We start from the raw sequence: 16,419 nt of genomic DNA on the forward strand, positions 1-16,419 counted from the left end.
AATCCGTATGTAAGGATGAACTCTTCTTTTTAGAGGAACAGTTCTTCCAATGTATGAGCTGCAAACTGGCTTTATTTCTGGCATCAGATATGCTGTATGTTCTGTGTAACTAACTGCATGTTTTGTCACTTACCTACCTACAAGTAAACTTTTGAAATACAAACAAACAGTTATCCAAAATACACAAACATACTCAACTTCTTGCACCTCAACTGGTTTTTAATTAAACTGTAGAAACCTAAATACCACACCCAGCACCAGGAAAAACCAGGAAATCTCACTGTTCATGTATGTACACATCTCCCTATGGCCTCTTCTACACCATCCAAGGTACCGGTTGTGTTTTGCTTACTTTGTTTATTTAAAGATTTCCCCTTCTCCACATCCATGCCCTACAGAAAACTGATGCCTTCGCTACCAGCAGTTCCATGCTTTGGATATCTCAGAGTGATCTTCCTCAACTTGGCAAATAAATACCCAGAAAAACAGAGTAACCTCCCTAGGGAAGGGGCAGACCTGCTATCACTGGAGGTATTAAATAGACTTAAAGGAATTGATTGTGATTCTGTAGAATTTTATGCATAAAAACGGCAGTGATGCAAAGGGAATGGACCTGGTGACCCAAGACCTTTTTTTCTGATTCCAGTATCTATGAAGTTTTCATCAGCCAAGCCAAGTGCTGTGGCACCAGCTGTAAACACTGTGGAGGCAGAAGCTTTTAAGACATCAGAGTGACAGCACTGGGATCAGTAGCATGAGCAGGCTATGCTCAGCCACTTCTAATATCCATTGTGCTACTGCAGCGCTACATGCTGACGGAAGATAGAGTACCTCTGTTATTGAGGGCATACATAGTGTTCAGTGTACTGAGACTCAGGGCAAGCCTATACGACCGTGCTCCATCGGCACAGCTGCACCACAGTTGCGCGTCTGGTGAAGGCACTATGCCAATGGGAGAGTGCTCTCCCCTCAGCATAATGATTCCACCTCCGCGAGAAGCAGAAGCTATGTCAGCAGGAGAGCATCTCCACCTAGCAGGAGAGCATCTCCACCTGACATAGCGCCTATGTGGATAGCACTTAAGTCGATGTAACTTGCGTCGCTTGGGGGGGGTGCCTTTTTCACACCCCTTAGGGATGTAAGTTACATGGACTTACGCAGTAGTGTACATCAGCTCTCAGGCTCTCTCTTCCAGAAGCAAAGCAATCTCTTAAGTAGCTGCTCAGATTGCCAATGCAGGTGGACATTTTAACTTCTAAACATGTTTTTAAATGATTTAGGATTAGTGAAAGGTGACAAACTGAAACCCTAAATAAACAGTCCTCTCTCCAAATCCGAGGCACGACACAAGCAACTGCAATGCAAGCTTTTCCAAATTGACCCAGCAATACGGCCACCACTAAACAGCCATTGAGAGGACAGTTTATTCTCCATGACTAAGCCTTGGCCTCTTTGCTAGCAAGAGTCTCAGTTAGCGTCAACTGTCATATTCAACTAGAAAACAAAGACTGAAGACTCATGTCACTTAGGTTACTCAGCAGTAATAAAACCGTTCTGATTTTTGGGGCCGGATTCAGATTTCATCGGCCATAAATCTGGAGCAATTCAGAGGATTTCAGTGGACTTGTTATGGATTTACACCAGCGTAACAGAGAGCAGAATCTGGCTCTTGGTTAGTATCAACCTAGGCAAAATCTGAAAGGCCCTGAATGTTGTGGAGCAGATATGGTGTAAACTAGCATAGTTACAGTCACTTGATTAGAGCTATACAGACTTGCACTAGCTACAGATCTGTACCTCCCCCTCAGGTTTTTGTGGGTTTTTTTGAATAAAGGATGGAAAATCTGTGTGTGCTCACAAGAGAGAGAAACACACACACACACACAGAGCTGTATAAAAGTTCCACATAAAATCCTCCACCAACACCACACTCATAAAGCCCATATATTTCAGAAGAAAAGTTGGACATACATAAAAATATATTTCACAAATCATTAACCCAGTGCAACCCACTCATTGCTTCTTATCCTCAGAATACATATAGAGAAGGATTTGAGAAATACTATCAGTCAAGACTATACCTACTCACTCCTTGATGACCTATTCAATTTTAATGTGCTGTTCCTACTACAATTTACAGATAAATTTGTCCTTTCCTACTGGAATAGATTTAGAATAAAAAATCCTAGGTAATAACACAAAGTACTTGGAGCAGTTTTTCTGCCACAAATTCCATTCTACAGCATTAGGTTTTTTTCCCAAGGCATTTTGAGCTCCAAACAAACAGAAACAAATAGGAAGCACATTATACTGAGCAGCACACAACAGACAGGTTGCACTCCCAGACTTTTATTGACATTCAAACCTGGAATGTTTAACTCCCACTATTGTTCTAAATGATGAATAGGCAACCTCCTCTACACACACATGCACGCATTCGGTGTTACATCACGTACTTTGCTTCTAATAGTAAACCTTGCAGAAAGGAATTTTATTTTTACACTTTCTCACCACCCACTCCTAATTAATGTCAATCAGTGTCTTCCACATAGTACATACTGCAAGTATGTGGCCATATCTACACTGCGGGTTTTGGCAAAAATTTCCCACTGTTGCTAAAAACTGATGCAGCTCAATGTATTTTGATCAAGATTCAACTAGGAACCACATGGAGATTGAAAACTCATTTCATCTAGGCCATTGAACAGTACACAAAAAGGTTATAACCTTTGGGTCCAGAATGTAATCTTATTTATACTGGTATAAACCTGGAGTAATTCCATGGACCTTAATACAAATGCTGCAGAAATACAAAGGTGTAAGGGAGAGCTGGATCTGCCCTTAGGTTTCTATGCCTTGATAGCTAATGACTAATAGTAGCAAAAGTAAGAGTACTAGTGACCATCCCACCATCCTGCAGCCACTGCCATTTTTAAATCCGATGGTTGAAATACAAGCTTTGTTAAAGTCAATGGAGCCAGGATTTCACCCCATGTTGTTTAGACCTGCTCTGAGCAGAGTTAGACAACCCAGCATTAAAATCACTAGCAACCATTGGAAGCTGGTCAACACTAGCACTCCCACTGTTACCATCACGAGAGGAGTCGCCACGGTAGCAACAGTGGGAAATTTTTACCTTCAATCCCCCAAAAAATCCCCAGTGTAGACATCGCTTATATCTACAGACCTACACTACACACAAACACAATCATTAACTTCTTTGGATACTATTTTTTCCTTTCTCATGTAAAAATAAATCCAGCTCCAATCATTTCCCTTCCTTAACTTTTGCACAAGAGGAAGACAGAACGCTAAAAAAAGAAAATTAGACACTTCATGAAGTCTGTGATTAAGGCAAAGAAATTAGCAAGACAGATGGGCTGATGCATTAAGGAAGCTCCAGTTCACCATCCTATATTTTCCAAAGCCCTACTGTACACCATTCCCCTTTTAGATTTTTTAGATTGTTTTGTAGTCCAACAATTTTAAAACCATTTCCCAACTTACAGTCCTCCTCCTGACTCTTCGTTAAAAACCAAAAACCAAAAAAAAAACCACTCAGACAAGACACAGTCATAACATCTATTTTCTTCCTCCCTCCCCACATACTTTTGTCTTTTATCAAGTCTGTGTACAGATTTGCTGGAACAAGGTCCTTAGCTCAGATCTGGCTGAGTATCTACGTTCTACAACAGTTTCTCACCAGACTGGACACGAAACCACAACCGTACAGCTACACAAGTTAGCCAGTTCTCCCAGCTCCATCCCACAACACCATGCTTCACATTTCTCAGCGAGTGCTTCCTATCAGGTTCCCCCAGCTTTCTATTTCTCCTTGCTACAGGCATTCCACTGAGTAACAGGAAATCCTTTATTAGTATTAATGTACAGCACTTGCTTTAGGTAACTATAGTACTTCTGAACACCAGCATTCACTGCCCACTCCAGGGAAAGTATTTAGTCAAGCTATGAGCTGGCCAAAGGCCAACATGAGGGTCTTACTTGGGATTTGGAGCAATGAGACGGTTAGGGTACACCTGGCCTCTAAGGTCCACAACCAATAGGCCTATATAAGGTGTCAGTACACTGCGCACAGTGCAAAGCAGAGCTACCACAGCATCCTTACCGCCTTTGTAAAGTGCTTTGAGATCTACTGATGAAGAGCACCAGAGAAGAGCTAGGTATTATTAAAAACCTGACCTCCCAGGCTGCCCTTCCATGAAGAGCTAGATTCTGTCCTGACAAACAAGCATCCAGTTAGCTAATGCAGCTTGCCAGAACCTTGGTGAAGATGAGCACCCAAAAGACCGGATGGAGAAGGAGCAGCAGACAGAGGAGGCTAATGGGAAAGGCCCCAAGGAGATAAAGGGCCTTCCTCACAAAGTATTAAAGTATACTGCATTTTACTGTGCTGCACTGTTTCATTGTGTGTTGTCGGAGGAGCTCAAAGTCTGGGAACCAACATTGCTGGCATTGCCACTGCTTCTATTGTAAAGGCAGAAACCTTAGATTAGATCACCTTCATTCAAAATGTTAATCTCTGCGGGAAAGGAAAAAACAGTAGGTATCTATCTATCTATATCTCTGAGAAAAAGGGGAAAATGTCCTCAATAACAGGGGGAATCTGGTGCCCCAGCCATCATGCAATCTCCTTGCTCAGAACAATTATTAATGGCTGGTCCTCCCCTTGGCTTCCCCTATTACATCTGGAATTAAGCTCTCCTTTCTGCAGGGTGCACAAAGCAACCCTCACCTAGAAAATAAAGTGATTCTGCACTTAGCAGAAATTCACTATCAGTAACAAATGCTGAATCAGGGATTTAGCTGTCTAATCTGCCTAACATGCACTTTAAAAACAAAACAAAAAAAACCCAAATTTCTCAAAAGGTCTTATTCTAAAGAGTCTGTTTATAGTGATAATGTAATGGTGGTGAAGGCATTGCAACTTGATTTCCCCATGATAGTAAAATCTGTAGTGTGGAATACAATTTCAGTCTACTTGTAATAAAAACCCATGGAAATGCATTAATTCAGGACTTAATTCCTTTTCACAATTAGATGAAGTTGAGTAGACTCACTATTAGATGAAGGTGCATTATATCAGAGTTCACCATAAAAGAGAATTTTTTTCCCTCCACCCCACTCCAGTTCCAAATCAGGTAGGAGGCATCCGCCAGAGATGAAGAGTTTTCCTACCATTCAGTCACTGCCTCCCTTCCTTCCTTTCTTTTCTCCACAGCTCCAATTGAGATCTTCTAAAAACGTAATCTGAAAGTACAAGGACATACAAAATGAATCAAACTAAACTTTTGAATAATTTAAAATTTAAACAATAAAGTAATCAAAAATAGAATTTGAATGGCCAGTATTTGCATCTATGGCATTAGCACCAAACTCCCTATCCCTGTAGCAGAAAATGAACCATGGTCCAGATTCTGTAGTAGATAGCTGAGGTGTCCTCCTTTCCAAAGACCAGGAGTGAAATCCTGACTCCATTGAAGTCAATAGGAGTTTTGCCATTCATTTCAATGGGGTCTGGATTTCTCTGTAGAAGAGTAGCCAAAACTCTGTGTATTAGCCTAGATTTGCCGAAGGAGCTGTTCACAAGCCAGGCTGATACCAATGCTAGGTTGTGATCATGACATGGTGTTGCTCTGTGACAATATGGCTTGTTGCAGGGAAAGATCAACTGGAGGACTACTGTCAGCTGACATGCATGCTAACCACAACTGCCTGGCGATTGCGTTACTATCAAGTTGATTTGGCTCTATCCTGTTTGACTTTCTTTATAACCCTCCAAATTAGAGATACAAAGAAACGTGTAGGTTGAATGAAAGAACCACTTCATCATGAAGGCACCATCTTGGGCCTCTTCCTCCATGCCCCTGTATCTGATGCAGAGGCCTTTAACGTTTTGGTTTTCTGTTGCAGGAAACAGGTGTATTTGCAGATTTCTTAGAGTTTCTACTACTGTTTGAGACATGGATCAGCTTGAAGCCCTCTGTCTGTAATGAGTTTGCCTCCTGCTTATACAAATGTATTAGTACACATTGTTTTATCAGGGTGTGAACTGAAGATGGCATTCTGTGTGCTTGAAAAGGAGGGGGGTTTCCTTGAGAAGAGATTTGCAACTTGATCCCACTTGATGATTTATGTAAGCAATGACAATGTTAGAGGAAGGATCTTGGTAAACCTTTCCTAACTTGACCAGAGCTAGCTGGACAGCTCTGATAGATTCCAAAAAGGAAAGATCTCCCTGAAGAGGACCATTTGCCTTAGACCAGAGGAGGCTCTGTAGGAGCTCCCCTACCCAGTAGACTTGAGTCCATCATCCCATGTGGTCTTTTGGGGGTCTTGCAGGGGCATTCCCTTTATTTTGTTATTTATGACTGTTCACTGTACAAAGAACATCTTGACCTACTTGAGTATCATCACTTGATATTCAAGATTCTGATCTGTAGGTCTTCCATGAGAAGATTCTATTTCAACAGCCTTAGATGAAGTGGAGCCCATGGAACTAAATCCTGGCAGAAAGCCATCCCTCTCAACAGATTCAGTAGAGACTGAAATGGTGGGTAGTCCTGAGATGACAACACAATAATCAGAGACCTTAGCCAGAAAGCTTATGCTCAGATAAATTTGTTAGTCTCTAAGGTGCCACAAGTACTCCTGTCCTTTTTGCGGATACAGACTAACACAGCTGCTACTCTGAAACCTATGATTCTATGAATGTTTGTTTGTGTTGGGTTGATCAGGAGGAGAATACTGCAGTACTCTTCCAGAAACATTTCACTTAGGGTTCCTGATAGACACAGAAAGGAGCTCCATATTTCTACTGGAGCATGGTTTCCTGAGGCTAAAGTCTCTGGTTATTGTATTGTCATCTCAGAACTACCCACCATTTCAGTCTCTACTGAATCTGTTGAGAGGGATGGTTTTCTGCCAGGATTTAGTTCTATGGGCTCAACTTCATCTAAGGCTGTTGAAATAGAAGACATGGAAGACCTTCTCATGGAAGACCTACAGATCAGAATCTTGGATATTAAGTGATGATACTCAAGTAGGTCAAGATGTTCTTTGTACAGTGAACAGTCATAAATAACAAAATAAAGGGAATGCCCTGCAAGACCCCCAAAAGGCTACGTGGGATGATGGACTCAAGTCTATTGGGTATGGGAGCTCCTACAGAGCCTCCTCTGGTCTAAGGCAAATGGTCCTCTTCAGGGAGATCTTTCCTTTTTGGAACCTATCAGAGCTCAGAACTGTCCAGCTAGCTCTGGTTAAGTTAGGAAAGGTTTACCAAGATCCTTCCTCAGTGAAGTGAGCTGTAGCTCACAAAAGCTTATGCTCAAATAAATGTGTTAGTCTCTAAGGTGCCACAAGTACTCCTTTTCTTTTTGGGAATACAGACTAACACGGCTGCTACTCTGAAACCAGTCAAATAAATTTGTTAGTCTCTAAAGTGCCACAAGTACTCAATCTCTTTTTGTTATCTACTGTCATTGCCGAAGTCTCTGCTCCACACAGTAGCATGTTCAGTACAATCACACGGTACAATCTGATCTTTAGCATGCTGTAAAGACCTCTGTTTGACTAGTTGTTGTTCATCCTTCCAAAAGCAGTGTTTGCTTTTCCTAATCTCCTATCAATATCTTTATCACAGCCACCTTCAAATGTCACCATAATCCCCAGATAGAAGAACTTAAAGTTCTGTTTTTCCTCTGATGTAAGGGCAGCCATTCTGTTCCTCCTCATACTTAGTAAAGAAGACCATACTTCTCCTAAGTATGCAGTTGCTGAAGGGTGAGAAAATTCTCTATCCCTGGGGTAGATAGCTGCTACCTACGCAAGGATAATGTGCGCAGATGGCCAACAGCGCTGATAAGTGGGTACTACAGTACATTTTTTAATCTGTGTAGCTCGTAGCACCACCTAAAGTTACGGTTGACCAACAGTTCCTAATATAAAGATCCTGTTTCCAGTTGCTTATAATTTTGCCAAAAAGTAGCTATTTGTGCTGAAATTTTCCATGCCAGGTGCCTGCCTCAGGCTGAACTTTTGAGCAATAAAGGTTCAGCCATTTCTGAGAAAATGGCTAAGGAAACACACACTGTTCTGTCCACATTAAAAACAATTCTTATTACTCTTTCATTGAGAAACTCCAGCACCTCTGGAAATTTGGTAGGGGGGTGGCCTTTGTATCGCGAATGTACCGTTTGCTCCTCCTGTGCAATCTCACCTAAACTTGGCCAAATTATGAGCCTTTGAAAAAAATCTCAGTTAGCATTTGCTCACTAGACACTTGTTAATTTGATAGCGAACCTCTCCTAAAATTCCATCTGCACTGAGTTTAGGCCTCAATCCTGCAAGCTGCTCCATGCCGGCCAATCCCAGCATATGTGAAGTCAGATGGGCTCTGTGCCGGTGTCCCTCCACATGGAGCTCACTGCAGGATCAGGACCGAAGTTTGTAAAATACTTATGGGTCCTTTAGAATGAAAGAAGATACAGTAAGGGAATGGAAGATATAATTATCCCAACATTCTGTCATTAGCTCTATCTGAATAGGAACAGAATTAACTAGACGATGCAGGAACGGCAGCTGAGATAGTTTTAAAAAAAGAAAAATCCACAGCTGCAGCAAAGTACAATGCATGGTTAAATATTCTCCCCCACAGAGCCTTCCTGGAGGAATATATTCTGATAAACCAGCATGTCTGCATCTTAGAACATCAGCAAGTGGCAAAAGATTTGTGGTTTGGTCTCTGAAGTATTCTCGTCCTTTAGAATCTGGAGAGTGACACTGTCATGCCAAATATATCCACCAAGAGGCACCTTTATTTTAATCCTCCACAATGCTATTTCTGTATCATCAGAACCAGTCACTAACCAATTTCTCTTTTCATTTTCTGGGAACTCTATTTTTTCTTTTCATATGTAAACGAAAAACAAAAAATAAGGCCAGAATGTAAAAAGTTCAACAATTGAGTAGTTTTGACCCTTTCCTTCTGTCTTGTTCTCAAAAGCTGATGGAAAAACAAGGTATGACCTGGTAACACAAAACCACCTTGCTACTATATTACTTCCTCACTGGAAATGAGGAAACAAAAATTTTAAAGTGTAAATGTGTGGGACTATTAAAATCAGATGCAGCGATATCCACTGAAAAATGTGGACACATCACACAGGAGTTGACACAGCTGGACCTGTAAAGCAACTATCCAGTTCTATAGAGGTCATAAAAAATATTGCAAACTTTAGCAAAACCCACACAAACTGTATCCCACACATTGCACCACGAAGATCCAACACTTTGCTACTAATGGTGCTATGGTATTGCTGTTTCTGTTCATCACACTGTTAAAGTGCTAACTCAAGCTTCAGGGCCAGAGCTCGAAACCAGGACGTGTGAACCATACATTTGTGTGTGGTGCCCCCCCTTCTCCTTGTGTCACCTGTAAACATGAAGAATGGGGAGCAGCAGTCTTTCTTTTACAATAATAGGAAAATAGGAGTGAGATTGAAAGGGTTTTTGGGGGTAGGCACTGCGCAGCAGGATTTGGAGCAGAAGCTCTGCTCTGCTGGAAAAAGAGAATAAATGAGTAGGGAGAACCCGTAGTAAAGAATAGGTGAAAGAGAACTGAAGAAAGAGGCATACAGAGACCTCCCAAATGGTTCTAGTAATTCCTTTCAAAAACATAGGCTATGCTGCCAGATCCTCGTCTGGTATATATCAGCATAGCTCCATTTAACGAAGGTATACTAGTTTACACCAACTGAAGGGCTGATCTATGATGTTCACAGATACTAGAGGAGAAACCAGTACCAGAATCTCCATACTTAATAGTGAAAATCCTGAACAGTAAGCCCCATCTTCAGAGCACAGAACTAAGCTGGTTGGAAAAAGAGGGGAGAGAAATTAAGAAAATTTTCAGACCAAAAAACAGGTTCTGCTTTCCATCAGAAAAAAACCGTATCAAGAAATCTGTCTGCCCAGCAGTTGCACAATATGAGAGCAAGCGGAGCTGGCCGAGCAGCCGTTAAAAACCTGTACTATGGGCCCCCAATTTTAGTGAACGAGGGGGGCAAAATGCATGGGGAAACGGTCAGATTTCATGAAGGCAGCACAAAGTCGAGGTTCCCATTGCTTCTGTGCTAGTGTGACTAAGGCAGGTACAGATTCATATGCATTCATGGGGTTCCCTATCCAAGGAATAAACACATTCATTCGTGTGGTAATTAATGGGTTTTGCTAGTTGAGTGTAACCTTTTGAATGAATAAAATTCTAACAAATCTACAAAAAAAGTCATATTTGTTTGTATATCACTGAATGGAGGTGATTAATGCCTCATGATACTGAGAGGCTTTATTGCAAATGCAGGGAAAATTACAATGACATATAAAATGACTATCAACTCTTAAACAAATTCAAATTTGATAGTTCAGATTTTCTCTCTGTAACACACACATCTGAGACTTTTAATTTTGCTTAGATTATACATTGCACATCTCATTAATAGACACTGTCTCTTGTTTTGTCACACTCATGTGACTGGTGCAAAGGATAACTTGCACCAGGTGCAGGGGTTTGGACTTGACCTACAGTATGAGGTCTCTTCCAGCCCAAATGTCATGGAAAGATTGTCCTGCTAAGAAAAGCTTGTACACCAGAGGTGGAGTCTTACCCTAAGCACAGGGGTTTGTGTCTGAAGTTCACACAAATTAAAAAGTGAAGGCTTTCACACCACTATCTTGTGTAGGAAGCAGCATGGAACTGCACCCCCCACCCCAGGAGGAGCACTGGAGAGACTGGCCCAGAGGTATGCACAGTCTCTCCCAGTGTTGCTCCTTGTACACAGAGAAATAAGCAGATTGCTCACCCAGGTTTTCCAGGCCTAACCTGTGGTCAGATGCAGGGGCCATACCATAATTCTCCAGAAAGGGTTGTTTGAACTATAGGAAGGAATCCTACGTCTTTTTATGTTCCCTACATGAATAATTTGGGGGCATGGCAGGTTGAGAGGTATGAGGGGAATGACTTGCCCAAGGCCATGCAGTGAGTCTGTGACAGAGCTAGGAATAAAGCCAGGTCTCCTGACTGTCAGTCCTATGCCCATCTACTGGACTGCACTGTTTTTTCTATTAGAAGCATGTGAATAGTACTTCTGCTACTTGTAGTGAAAGAACATGGAAGCAACACACACACACATCCTGGAGACTAAAAGAGAAAGAACATCTTCGCCATTTGCATTAAAACCTCTTTAAAATATTGCTGCCATTTTAATGGAGGGTTAATGCTGCATTCAAATGTCAGTAAATGAATTTCTTTTGGTAACTGCGGCTATAATTTTAGCTGCTGCTTGCTTTGCTTTCATCGTGTTAGCTTCGCAGTTCCCCAAAGCCGTAATACTTTAAAATAAATTGCCGTGATTTCTGATAAATGTCTAGTGATGGCTGGGTTTGGGGTTTTTTTAACACTTTCGTATTAAACAGAAAAACTCCTTCAGAAGAGATCATTTTTGCTGTGGAGAGTGAAGACATCAACAAGACTATTTCAATGTACTGTTGCGGCATACCCCTCAGTCCCCTTCAATGCCTGGGTACTTTGTCCTTTCCTAAACACTCAAGATGCACACTATTAGGGATGGCTTTCTTTTTAAGACTCCAAGTCTCTTAAGGCTAATGCAGTACAACTTTATTTCTGTGGTTCACCAACCATTACCCTATTTGATCCTGTCAGAGTTAGTTTGTCATTTTCATCTGCTATATCTCGCATTTGCATGCGGTCACTGTATATCGTCCAAAGCTACTATCAAGAAAATTTGGCTGTATTACTATAACGTACTCATACTGGGAGCCTATCTTGGGTGAGGACACATTGTACCTTTCATATGTACTTTCATTATGATGAAGCAGCAAACATACTGAGAGACAATTCATCCCCACAGGAGTAAAGTTTCAGGCAGAGTGGCAATGGGAAACCCAAGAAATTTAGGTGCTGACCAAGTGCAGTCCTTCTGGGTTAACAAAAACAAGAATCCTACTGAATTAAAATGCTAGGGCAATAAAATCAATTTACAGTATCTTTTATTTCACCTAGTTTCTGCTCTGTTCCACCTGAAAGCAATTGCTTGGTTTTGTATTTAGAATGCACACACTAACTTCATTCCAATTTAAAGATTGTTTTTATGCTTCAGTTGACAGTATTTTGCTTTTTCAGTTTCCTTTTGTCCCCCCCCCTTTTTTTTTTTTGAAAAGGAAGTAACAACTTCATTAGAAAAATCAACAAAAAGCACATTCATCTAATCAATAGATAGGGTTGGAAGGATTAGATTTTATCAGTCAAGGTGGGTGAATGTCAATTTCACTTTACCCACACAGGCTCACCAAAAAATATTTCCATTGATAACAGAAATGTACAGATAGGTAAAGCAAGAAAAATGCTGCGTAAGAATTTAGATTTAATTTAGATTAGAGTTTGATTTAAGGATATTTACTTTATATATTTTGACGTGATGTTGACAAGAGAGAAGACAAATTTCATTGTATGGCACTTTGTCAAGATTTGAGGGGGGGGGAACCATCAGTTACTCCTTCAAACCAGAGGATGTGCAAAGATGGCAGCTTCAGGGTACAGCTTGAAAGAGCAAAAGGCTCACAAAGGGCTCTATCCTGCACAGTACTGAGCACTCTCCTTTTCCACTGAAGTTTAAGTGAAGGTGCAAGATGCTTGCAGGAGGGAGCAAGGACTGTCCTTAGTATATAGTCCTTTGGGGCAAGTACTGTCACCTAGTATATGTCTGTACAGCACCTGACACAATGGGTCCCAATCTGGTAATGGCCTTTAGGACAATATAAATATAAAATAATAAATCATACTAATAGTAATAAAAATAATAATGAAGCTAGAGAACAAATAATTGCTTCAGCAGTTCAGCAATAAAAAACTGATGGAACTAAAATATATTAAAGCATTGTAAACTCAAATACAAATACACTGATGGGACTAAAATATATTAAATTAAAGCATTGTAAACTCAAATACAAATACACAACCCTCCCCCCCCCCAAAGCTAATTGCAAATACTATCATATATAACTGCATCACAATAAGTTTTATAAATATTTTATTCTAAATAATTCCAATATTTAACTTATTATTATTATTTCTACCATTATGAGAATAAAATGAAACTGTATGTTAGCCAGGTATCTTATAGGGCCTGCATCTGCTCTCATTGAAGTCAACTGCCCTTAGTTTCACTGGAAGCAGAATTGGTACTACACTACTGCATTCATTAATAGGTCTCCATAAATGTCACATTTTAATTTTATTTGTGAAAGCCACATTTTATAAATTAACAATAAGAGTATTTTGTATGTACAGTATTTGGCCCCCTGTTGCAACTTGGAATTCCTGAAGGTCATATAAAATAGTCGATGGAAAAGGGAAAAAAATGCTTTGCAATACTCTTTCAGAGTATCTGCAGTAAGAAGACCATAGACAGCCGATTTGTTACATGACATTGAGGACCACTACAAATGTTAAGACACAGCTAATTGAGTCTGACCATGAAAGGAATGCAACTGGTTCAATACTATATCTACATTAGTTAACTCTTTTGTGATTCAAGTCCAAGAGTACACATTGTTCTATTTCCTCCCATTCCTCGATTCTAGATTCCCTTTGTGACTCTTTATCAATGGAAAAATCGAGGGAGGGATTTCCAGCTGGGAGCCCAACAAAAGAACAGGAGGCTCAGACTGATCTGCTCACTCGTACTGCTAGAGGAATTTTAGAGCAGGAAATAAAGAAAAAGCCATGACCTAAAATTATTTTGTTATCAGAATATTAAACTTTCTATTCTGCAATATGTTTCTTCTCTCTGACCACAATAATTCACGAGTTTAAATAGAGTTTCTTGCAAATAAAGCATTGTATTAAAGGGCACTATGAGCTAGCATTCTAGGCAAATTTTAAAAATGAGTTAAAATTGTACCAGATAATATACCTGCCTGTAATTCCCCCTTAAAATTTTTTTGAGTTTATATTCACAATTTCCTACTAAAAAAATATGTTTCCCATGCCACTCTTGGAAGACCCAAACAACATGGGGAACTAGTGAAACTGAGTAGATAGAGTTCTGTCAATGCACTGGGGCCCCAGCACAATCCCATATTTGTGCATGCAATTACTGCAACTGTGCATGCTATTTGGTTGGCTGGCATGTTAATGGCTATTTTGGTGCCTAAATTACAGTTGTAAATTTAGATGGCACTTTTGAAAATTTGGCCATATGCAGTAAGACAATTTTCAAGGTAGGTCAGTGTTTAGAATTAATGGCCTAACAATAGGTTTCAGAGTAGCAGCCGTGTTAGTCTGTATTCGCAAAAAGAAAAGGAGTACTTGTGGCACCTTAGAGACTAACCAATTTATTTGAGCATGAGCTTTCGTGAGCTACAGCTCACCTCATTGGATGCATCCGATGAAGTGAGCTGTAGCTCACGAAAGCTTATGCTCAGATAAATTGGTTAGTCTCTAAAGTGCCACAAGTCCTCCTTTTCTTTTGGCCTAACAATGTCTCTAAGTTATTAAATATATTTGGCTTGAATTCTATTATTTTTTATAAATGAAATATGTCTGGTTTAAAATGACTTTGTATTCATTTTTAATAGAGAATATTTTTATTCATCTACTAAATTATCCTTTCAAGAAAATTATCATACTCAACTATAAGTACTTAATGAGGCACTAATTAGTACTCTTAATTTCCCCCATTTAAAATTCCATTGAGAAATGAGGTCAGAAACCTGGTTTAATATATGAGACACTTCTCTGAGTTTGGAGGAAAAACTAAGCAAATTTAATATATACCTGTCATCATTTTCAAAATGGACAGCCCTTTCCAAAATGCAAAAACAACACAAAAGTAAATCTCAATTAGAAATAATTCTCTAACGCAGGCAAACAGCAGTGATCTCAACATGATGATAAAAGAAATCTGCAAAGCAACTTACTGGAGCAAGTTGGTCTAGCAATGTGTCTCTTCACTTCAACTTGTGAATCGATTTAAATGTTTCCTCACCTTTCATTTAACAGTACAAAGACAACCCTTCCCATTTCAAAGTTTCTTGCTTTTAAATATGCAACTTTCCAGAGCATTATATGAAGGGATGGCTGTACTGTAGGTTTATTTGTAAAACAGCTTATACAGTGTCTCACTTCCATCAGATGCAATAGTACAATGAAGTGCAGCTCCGCCTTTCTTCCCGCACAGAGGCTCTGACAGAGCCCTGGCTTCTTGCCAGCAGCTACAGCTCTTGCTGTTCTTTGCAAGGGGCATGGTAGGCAAATTAGAGGTTATAAACATCTCCAATACCAGGAGAATTCGTTTAGAACTTGTAAATGAATTTCGACATGTTAAAAAAAAATCAAAGAAAAAGCAGACAGTAATTTTTAAAATGCAAATATGTTCATAATGTTTTCCGGAAATTTATGCACAGTCACCCATGAACTTCATTGTTGTATTTGCTCCACACTGTGTAGTGACTGCAATTATTTAAAAATTGCTTTGTTGGGGGCGGAAGGTTTCCTTTGGCATTGACTCTCTTCCAAGTTCAAAAGACACATATCATCTGCAGACAGCGCAGGGGATAAATGTAAAATTAAAAGGGGTGCTGGGACAAGTGCTATCGTTTTAGAGACATACAATGGGCTGGTTTTTTGTTTTTTTTTCAAAAAGGAAACATTTATTTTAATCCTCCATCTAAAAAAGCATGAGTAACAGTCCCAATGGGAGGGACAAATCTAGAGGGAAAGACTCTGGGCAGCAAGCAATATTGTGCTCCATAATGTAACTTGAATGGTTCTCCCTACAGCCTCAGCCAGTCAGCAGAAATGGAAGCAGCTGCGGACAATGGTCTGAGGCAGTTTAACACTGAAGCCTTAGGGGACATGGGGAGAGCTAAAAAAAAAGCTACGGGGAGGTGAATACTTCCACATAGGAAATAAAGAAGAATGAGAGATCTGATTGATGATGGTTCCTTATTGCTTCCCTGACTGTATAACTATGCAGTGGCAGCCCCACACAACTTGGTATGCTCTAAGAGACTTGCATGCATTAAATCCTGTGTCCTGTTTATTGTTATCTTTTTACTTAGACTAGATGTCGGAGTCTACATTTTCAGTGAAGGCCATGTCAAGTAAGCATTATTACTACATTACCACAGTCTCTCTGTGGATAAACACAGAGCTTTCATTTATAACACTGCTCCCGTAGTTCATCAATGTAAAAGCGAAAGTATTCCATCATATAACACACACAAACAATACAAAAGCATCCCAGGCAACCACAATATTTATGTTAGTTTCATTGTCAATCCATTCCTGTAAATTTAACAGCGCATAAAATGACAATT

General features: G+C 40.1%; 1 protein-coding gene across 13 annotated transcripts in view; it reads right to left on the reverse strand.

Annotated features, from left to right (window-relative positions):
• Positions 1 to 16,419, reverse strand: part of ATXN1 (ataxin 1) — a 279,929-nt gene that overhangs the window by 177,480 nt on the left and 86,030 nt on the right. For 11 of the 13 annotated variants that reach the window (XR_012157326.1, XM_073331971.1, XM_073331964.1 and 8 more), the window contains one exon: positions 5,197 to 5,268. The exons of the other annotated variants lie outside the window; for them this stretch is intronic. The gene's annotated coding sequence lies outside the window, so the exon portion shown is untranslated. The remainder of the gene's footprint in view (positions 1 to 5,196; positions 5,269 to 16,419) is intronic. 13 annotated transcript variants of the gene reach the window in all.

This window comes from Lepidochelys kempii, chromosome 2 (assembly GCF_965140265.1).
Source record: "Lepidochelys kempii isolate rLepKem1 chromosome 2, rLepKem1.hap2, whole genome shotgun sequence".
Lineage (NCBI taxonomy): Eukaryota > Metazoa > Chordata > Testudines > Cheloniidae > Lepidochelys > Lepidochelys kempii.